The sequence below is a fragment of the Athene cunicularia genome (assembly GCF_003259725.1).
Source record: "Athene cunicularia isolate RWA chromosome 8 unlocalized genomic scaffold, athCun1 chr8_part1, whole genome shotgun sequence".
Taxonomy (NCBI): domain Eukaryota; kingdom Metazoa; phylum Chordata; class Aves; order Strigiformes; family Strigidae; genus Athene; species Athene cunicularia.
This window is the reverse complement of record NW_020799109.1, coordinates 4,037,146-4,046,817: the sequence shown is the minus strand read 5'-3', so window position 1 is coordinate 4,046,817 and position 9,672 is coordinate 4,037,146.

Here is a 9,672-nt window from a genome sequence, read left to right as displayed (position 1 = left end):
CAACACTTCTTGCCTTGAAATATTATTTACAGGTTTCTAGATGGTATTAGGCACGAAGTGGGGAGCGGCAATGGGAAAACCATCTCGCATCACTGATCTATAAAGTATATTTTACATGTTAAAGTAGCACAGCTGTGAGCAGCTGTGGTTGGACAGGCTTCGCTTGTCCCCGTGCTGCTGCACCCGTGATGTACCTGTTTGCATCAACGCACCTGTTCCAGCCTTCCTGGTGTGGCAAGCCGAGCCTCGCTTACCAGGGGCTAAATCAGGATAGTGGGCTCGTGCTCTTCATCCTGGCATCGGGGAGATGACTCGGTTGGTGGAGGTGTCAGCCTACAGCATGCTCAAAGGGACTGTGATGATAAGGCGTCAACTTCTGCTAGCCCAGTTTCACTCCCCTGTTCTTCGCTATGCCATATGATTTGTCAGCATGCACACAGAGTGCAGATCCCTCTACCACTTGTGGCTGCTGTGAATCGGGCTACGTGCAAAGCCAAGGTGTTAATGTGTTCTTCTGGGTGGTGTTGTGGGGGTGGATGCATCGTGGTTGACAGGAGAAATGTTATTTTTAGCAGGAGGAGCACATTTTGCATGTACTCACATGTGTCTTGTCAGTCAGAAACCTCAAGCCTATTACTTTGCCTTGAAGCTTCACATGTCCAAATGCATCTCTTCACAAAGTTCTTAACATGCCAGATTTACTAAAAATTAGGGAAGAGCATTCCAGTATTACCAGGGCTCTCCTAACCTTGGTAGACAATAACACCAGAGTGTTACCAAACTGTGTTGCGATGATGCTATTTTGGGTCCCAGGCTTTAATTGAATCAGTTCTCAGCACGTGGTGATGTGCAAAGCCCCAAAGCACTGAGGAAGTCGTATCGCTGCGGCGCATGGGCAGTATGAAGGTGTTGGACAACTCCTGGGTTTGCAGTCTCAACAAGAGCCTGAGCCATAAGATCCTGGTCACCTGGAAGATGAACCTGTGCCTCTGGCCAGCACCACGAACACAAGAAGTTTGGTTTTCTGTGGTCCGAATGGCCAAAATGTGAATTAATATAAGGATGTACACCCCCACATCTAATAGGGAGCAGGATGTGAACCCACCTTCCCCAGTTCTTCCTTGAATACCTCTTCTGACCCCAGTACACAACTTTCTGGCCACCTCACCTGAGCTCGTGGATACCGTGAAGATAAATTGTGCCATATTGCATGGACATACACACATCACTGCTTGAATATTAAGGCATCTTGAACAGCCAACAGACAGAAATTGGCCCATATGCTTTGTACCTTCTTCCCTGGCTAGATGTCTAACTGTGTGCAGAAGGTTTTGAAACACAAAGAGAAACATTCTGTTAAAAATGCAATTACCATTTGTTTTTCAAGATATAGTATCCCATTATTTTTTCCAGAGAAGTGAAATTCAATAAGGTTACAACAGAATGTAGTCCAACAGTTACCGTACTTTCAGAGCATTATTTAAGCTACAGAATTTCTTAATGATTAGAAACATATGTAGGAAAAATCACATGCAAAATGAGAATGACTGGAGACAATTTTCCCCCCAAACACTTTTTTTTTTTTTCCAGGCAAGTAACAGCTCATCCACCACTGTGGTTCCATCCACCACGTTGGAGGTGTGAGACCCCCACCCACCCAGGGAGCCACGTGCTCAGGTCATGTCAACTGACCGGCTCCAACGAAGTCCAAGAACCCATCCTGATTTACATAGAGGAATATTTTGCTGCTTCTTTCCTCCTTATGTCAAACCCAAATGAGTGATGGCATTTGCACCACGGGCAAGCTGGTAAACAGCAGTGACCACCCCGATGTGCATGTTAAGGCCATGTCTCAGAGGGCTTCCACACAGGTGTAGCTGCCGTTTCATGACCCAGCCCATGTGAGTCCTAATGAAGTCAGAGGCAATGGCAGCTCTGGACACTCGTTTTCTTTTAGGATTTGCTTTACTGGATCGAAAGAAATCTACAGGAGATTTGTAATTGCAGAAGGCAAGGAACGGAGAGTGCTGGGGCACCCATACTGCCCAGAGCAAGCTCAGGAAAGCCATGCTTGAACCCAGTCCTTAAGCTTAAACTCCCCACTTGTGTGATTTCACCGAGACATAAACGCTCCCATGGGCATTAAGGGCTCAGATATCTCTGGGAGTCTGACTCCAAGCCCCAAAATCAGGGAGCCAAGTCCATATTTACTGCTGTGCATGTGTGGGGAATACTAAAGTGCCTCCAATTTTGCATCTTCTCTATCCTCTACTTAGGACTAGATGCAAATATTCTCCAGATTTTCCTAGGACTCCCTATAGCCTCCTGTCCACAACAACGTTTCCAGCACTAATTAAAGCTATAAAGCAGGCAACTGTCACCATGAATGGGTAAACTGAGGCATTACAAACCTAATCCAAGCGGTGTGAGTAGACCTACAAAGCGACCCGTTACGCAATCCAGGAGGGATCCCAGAAGACACGACGCTTGGTACCCTTCTGTAACGGCAACAACGTCCCTTTGCTTCTGTAGCGAACAGTTGTGTTGGAGGGATGGCACTCAGATCTGTCAGCCAGATAATTACATGCAGGTAGCAGAAAGTGCCGCAGGGAGCACCCCCCGTGCCTCCAGACCCCGGATCGCCCCCTGACTTCTTGGTCTTCGGGCCAAGATTTGATTCCCTTCGCAGCCAGGAGCTGCGTTGCCTTTGCCAACCCCGTGCCACCCCACACGGCAGACCCCATACGGACGTATCGAGTCAGATTTCGGGGGTGCCGGGTGCTTCCCCCCAAGGAGGCCATGCTCACGGCACTGCCGGCGGCAACCGCCCACCATCCCCCTGGCAAGACTCTGCCGCCGTCTGTTGCAACCTGGCAGAGCCAGGGCTGCAACCCTGGCTGTTCCCGTATCCCAGCTCTTCCTCCGACTCTCCATAAACCTCTAAAATACTCTCCTTCCTAAGATGCACCTTTTCAGTATTCACAGAGAAGCGTACAGTCACATATTCCTCTCAAAGCCACAAGGACTTGACTAGAGCTAAAATGTCATTTATGTACATATCACAAGCGTTTTTCTAGGCACAGATGTCTTTCTGGTGCCAATATGCTGTTTATGTACTTATCTGTCACAAGCACATGTCTACATACATATGCCCTGCTGGCAGAGGCACAGAGCATTTTGAAACTCTTATTAGACTGCTAATGAATAATACGCATACAAAGGAGAAAACAGAAGGTGGATCTATCAGGAACAGCCTCTTTCTTAAGTACCTTTTAATTGTAGGAGAGGAAGAAAAGAGATGAATTTTGATATGTTGGCATCTGTGAAGGCCTGCTTAGCAGTATTGAACACCACCATTTTAAAAGCGGATTTTTCACAGGTTTGGGTATTTTTTTTTTGGGGGGGGGGATGATTTTTTTTTTTTTTTCCCTTAAAAAAAAAAAAAACACCCCACCACAAAATTTTGACACTGAGAGTATTGCAAATCCTGGTGCCAATGATGTACGATAGTGTGATTGTCACCATGGAATGCTGAAAAGCCCGAGCAGCTGTTTGGCATATTGACAGTGCGAATTCGGAGCGTTTTAAATGCAAATGACAGTATTCAATTGATCGCACGAAAACAATGGGTCATAGCCTTACCTTTCCTTGGCTACGCTCTGAATAATCAGTCTGCAAATCCATGCACAATAGGGATATTGTACACGTTCTGGGGATTTTGTTCCCTGTGTACACGGGGGTCGGTAAGATGCTTCTTTTGGGCAGAGCTGAAAAAAAAAAAAAAAAAAGGTGCTGCTGCACTGTCCCAGGCACCGGGCTGGGGTGAGGTGGAGAAAGGGGCATAATTTGCTCGAAATCCACCAGGTCCTAAGCGTCAGCCTGTTTTTCTTCACATCTATCCTTCTCTGCTTGCTCTTTAATCATTCCCAAGGGTGGCTGGCTTTCTGCCTGACTTGTCTCCATTATACCCTGCTGCAATCAATATGGCAAGCAGAAATCAGCAGGAGAAGGCATGTTCTGCTCTCAGTGAGAGCCGGTGGGAGGGAAGGAGATCAGGCCAGCCAGCTGCAACCCCAGCCCGGCAGGCAAACTGAAATCCAGTTGAAAAAGCCATCGCCAGACGGCTGGGCCCCCTTTCCTTCGTGGTGCCCCCTGCCCAGAAGCGAACAGCAGGTAAAGGTCTTCCTCCTTCTCCCAGCTCAGGGGGGGACAGGCAGGAAAACCTGGCCCTGGTAAAATTTCCACTGAAAACAGCTTTTTTTTTTTTTTTTTTTTTTTTTCCCCAGTGGTGGAAAGAAAAAGGAGAAGGGTCCTTCCAAAGCAGCAAACTCCAGGAGTTGGGGACCCAAATTTTCACCCCATGGAGGACTGTACGGACCCTGGTTGATGGTACTCACAGTGGTTCAGGTCTCCAAGGCTGGCCGTGCTAAACTGAAGGCAGACACTGCCACTCCTGAATAACTCTAGCTCTAGCCTTTTGTTTTCCAGATTTCTTTAAGAACAAGTTCAAAAAAATATGCAGGAGTGCCAGGAGTGAGGACGTCACCCAGCCAGTGCTATCTGCCCATGGCTTTACCTTACAGCACACACATACATTCCCTTGAAGAATATTAACTTGGTGGAATTCTTCCCTTTCCTTATTTTGTAAGCCCGAAAGAGCTTTTCAGGGTCTGTTCCCATTCCTGCAATCCCCTGACTGCAGCTGAATTGTACCAGTGAGCAGTGCTTTTCTGTCTCCTGTACTTCCATCCACCCTTTTGGGTTTTCAGTCATAAGTATTTTGGGTCAAGCATTGGGTTTTTTTGGATCTCCTTGATCCATGGGCTGTGTGCTCTGAGACAGCCCTGAGTGCTTCTGCAATACAAGGGAAGTACAAACAGCATCACGGTTGCCAGAGCATTTGCTGAGCTCTCTGCACGATGCCCATGCTCAGATTTGCACCTAGGATCCTAAGGCTGAGTTGAAGGTCACAAATGGCTGATGTATTTGAGCTCTCCCAATATGGGGTCTATGGGGCGGGCTCCTTGCACTGGAAATCAGCTGCTCCAGGGAGTTTGCCAATTAGAAAATGTTCGATTTTAAATGGGGATATTCATGAGGAGTTGGAGGCTGGAGACCACATGGCTAATGTAATCCATTTATGGAGACCTGTTAGGAGGCTCCACTGTTTTTTCATGCTTTCCCAACCTTTTCCAGCAATCCTGCCTGGGTATGAAAATCAAGTGACTTCTCTGTACAGCTAAATTACAGCTATTTCAGCATCCAGCTTTTCAGTCTCTGAAGGAAGGCAATGAATAAAACCCAACCTCATTATTACCTTTGCCTTCCTAAGATAAATCTGTTTACCTGTAAAACAGGCGCATTAAAAAACAATCAGCCAATAGAAATAATTAGTTACAACTTAGGCATGTGATTTGCTCAGACTCTGGAACAGGGAAGCGTCTTGCTTAGCTTGATCTTATTGCTGATGGATGCTTGGTGAAAGGTCTTGGAGACTATGTACTCAGCTAAACGCCGGGGAGACAGAAAATGATTCCTTCAGAGAGGCATTGCTCAAGTCAGCTCTGCAAGGAATTCATCACCAACAGCATTGGCACCACACATGAGTAGCGGCGTATGGAAACTGAACTGTAAAAAGTAACAAAATAAGTGAACTAAGGGAATATCGCATACCACGAGCATGGGGGAATGCATCGTTACCCAAAGGGAAAGACATTCTTATTTAGCAGGCTTTTGTTTAGTGGAAGGAAACGCTTGTATGGGGGGGGATACAGCTGTGAACACAGAGCATTTGTCTTCTGGGGACAAAGGGAACCAAACCAACACAGGTTGGTAACGGATAAACTTTCTGTCAAACTATGCTGAGGTGAAAGGTAAAGCCTTGAGCTTGCTATCAAACATGCAGGACTGGCCTCTTGTGCTTAAAATCCCATGGCCCACACAGTTGCCCTTGGAAGTAAATTTATAGCTATTTCTGCTTAGCTTCGAGTGGCCAGAAGACCACCCTACAATAAAGCCACCGCCAAGACCTGCAAAAGGCTGCTCTCCCCCATCACACACTCGCCTTGTTAAGTATAAACCTTTACAAGAAGTAGATATTGGATTTAGTCTGGGAGGCCAGTGCTTGCTATGAGTCCTTCTGGGGAAGTCCTCCTGCATGGAAACAAGGAATTGGGGTGTTCTTTGCCCCAAAGATTTTCTGTGAGCCCTTTTACCTGAAAGGTGGGGCGCAGCAGTCTTCAAAGGCTCACAAACATGCAACGAAGTGTTGAACTTCGTGTTGAATATGACAAAAGCTCTCATTGTTTACAAATAGCTTAGGACATCTGGAATGAAAAAGAGGATGCCTTGTCTTTAGCTAAATGGAGGGTCTGATCTCATTCTACCAGAAGGAGAAGGGTAACAATAAAACCACTCCACAACTGTCCCCTGCGATGACAGGAACAGTAGAATTTTTCCAGTCTTCCTCTTGCTGGCAAATGGTAGAAGGCAAAAGTCTTGTGGAGACAGTAGGAATAAAAACAACATGTCTTGCAGAAGGCTAGAAAACTTTCCCAAAGCATTTTTCTTTAAACTTAACCACATGATTTGCAAGCTTATTATTAGTTCCCCCCGTCCTTACATAAAAAGAGAAATTTAAAAAGTGTAGATTAACACATTTTTGGATATTGTCCAAGCTCTTGATTCCTCTGCATAAAGGGTTATTTTGACAATTCAAAGATCATTTTTTGGGGTGGCCTGGAAAGGCGCAAATTTGTGCTCTCTTTGTAGCAGAAATGGTAGCTCCTTGAAGGGCTCCTACTTGCGTCTCCGACAATTACAGAGATAAATCCAGTCTGGCTTCTGATCTAACTATAATAAAATACTGGCTGGTGATTCCTGAAAATTTTTTCTAGATTGGTCAAACGCAGGCTGGGCACTACCTTGGGTACTTTAATCTCTATCTAGTAACTACTCAGAAGCTACTAGAGGTTCTCCAGTAAAAGGGAACCCTTGGGAGGTGCTGCGAGACCATATTCAGGGCAGGCCTCTAATCATAACAGGCAGTTTATTTATTGGCACTTTATTCTTCGTTTTAAATTGGTCTGCTTCTTATCACGAGCTGCTTGTGTTTCTGAATTGCCTGAAAACTCTCTTTTAAAAGACGTCTAGCCACTGAGCAAGACCTGGGTCACACTAACTGAGTACAGAAAATGCTTCTGAGCAGATGACTGAATGGCATTGTAGTGGAGAGCGTAATATTGTGGCAGAGAGCAATAGCTGGGCTGTCTACTACTCTGCTGCTTCTGGTAGCAGTGAGTCCTATTTTAGTGTAACAAAAAATGCATAGACTCAACCTGTTGACCAAGAGCAGCGCTACTAGAAATGCCCTGATGTCACCCCGCTTTGTGGTACACAGATGGACACCATAATGCCATCCACAGGACATCCACAGGGATGGGTTTCTGACTGGGATATAGCTACAGGTCACAGCCTAGCCCTGCCACAGTGATTAGTGTGCCTCAGACAAGAACTCCTCGTGGCCTTAAAGTGTGCGGTCACATCGATGGATTAAAATGCATATTGGAAAAGTGAACGCATTAGCAAAAAAAAAAGTGCCCAAAGTATTAGTTCAGAGAAGTGGTTTAAGAACAAATCAAACCACTGTGAAAGAAACAATCGTCCTGGAATGGAAAAAAAAAAATATATATATATATATATTCACTTAAAGGCAATCTTCATAAACAGGTTGAACAAGACTATGAGGCTGGAGGAACAGATGGGAAAATGGAACAAACAGATGGAAAAACTCTATTTCTGAAAAAAAAAAAATCTATTTGTAAAGCTATAGCTACTTTGAATAAATGCTTCAATGTTAGGGAGTTGAGGCATCAGAAAATTTATAACAAGGCCATAAATTCATACATCTGCGATCAATAGGATGGCAGGTCTTTAGACAGGTGAATAAGGTGCGTCTCAACAGCCACGTGTATTATTTATCCATGTTTAATGGATACTTTGCTGCTCATATGGGCTATATCTTACTCGCTTTACAGTTAAAAAATATCTTTCAGCTTTTCAATAGCCGTCACTGGCTAATATATTGAAAGAAAAGGAGCACACTCACTTTCTGTCATCTAATGACAGGAAAGAAATGGGCCTGGTCTCACTGACACCAGTAGAAAAGTCCTACGGACAAGAAGGAGAGAAGGAGTGAGCCCTGTGGCTCAGTCCACCAAATTAATGTGGAGGCAAAGGCATCTCCATTAAATGTCTCCTATCCATTCAGCTGTTCTTGGTCAGGTCTCTGTGTAGTCACTGTGGGGAAGGTCAAGAGTAAAGAGGGAGGAAAAGTCTGGTGCTACACCGACCTCACTTCCAGCAACCAAGTTGTAGTGCATGAGATGAGGCAGAACCTTGCAGGAAAATGAGTCTTGTGTTTTGGTCAAAGAACAACCGCCCTGCAGAAATAAATCCACCCCGTGCTTTATACCGTGTTCCTCAGCGAAGATGAGTGAGGTACTTACAGCAAAAATTTCTGGCCATGGACCGGGTGTCCAGAAACTCTTCCTGGAGTAAATGAGTTCAGTGACTTTCGAGCAGTGACTTGCATTCGCAACAACAAAAAACCCATTACACAAAATGCTAACTTACTCACAGGACTCGGGAGATGGGTGGCTTGAGCTGGGCAGTCAGTGTTAATAGGTACCGGTTTATGATCTTGGCTTTAATCTCTGTGAATCGCAGCTTTGCAGCTGTGAGAAGGGACGGTAGAAGTGCTCCAGCTCACTGGGGAAATGTGGAGATTGAATTTTTAATGGAGTGCATTCAGCATCACGGGGATAAAAAAGGACGTTTGCTTTCAGCGCAGGGACTGGGATGGGGATGCGGTGGTGAGGACCCACAAAACACGCCAACTGTGTTTTTCTCTCTTCCTTGTTTCAGGTCATTTCTTTTAAGTTTGCGCAGGGCTATTAAGGACAGCGCCCCATATCTGGGTCTTAGCAGATTTGTCCACATGTTTTCCTGTGTGTGTCTCTGGGACTCATAAAAGCGTCTTTAACGCTCAAGTAAGTTCCCCTTTGAGAAGGGACTGTCAAAGACAGGCGTTAATGTCATTAGGAGGTTACAAAGGGGAAACAAGAGAGAATTTGCTACAGATCCTCATTTCCATAATCTTGCCTTGACATCCTCGTTTGTCAGTTCTTAACCTCAATTCCTTAACCTCCAAATCTGTGGAGTCGTTGACCTTGGGGATTTGTCTTCAAACTGATTTCAAGTTTTAGGCAATCTAAATTAGGCTCCCCGTGACAGAAGACAAAACTTGGTCTTTGCACCCAAATGTGAAAGACAGGCCCAGAGTGCAAGTGAAATCTTGCAATCATTTTTTCAAACCATCTGCCCATCTGCAGTCCCAGAACAATATCAGTTCGGTGCTGCCTTCCCTCTCTCTCTCTCACAGGAATAAAGAAATTACCATAAACAAAGCAGATCAAGGGTCTATTTAAGCCAAACGCAGCCAAGACACATTGCTTCAGAAAGGAGCAGGAGGAAAAAAAGAGCTACAGGGGAAGTTTCTTCCTACCTCCCATTAACTCCGGTTTGGCCAGTGATGCTGGACATAACAGTGCGATTTGTAGTGGATGGTGCTGTGTCCCTCTCCACGGGCACTCAGTTTCCAGGGTATTTCTG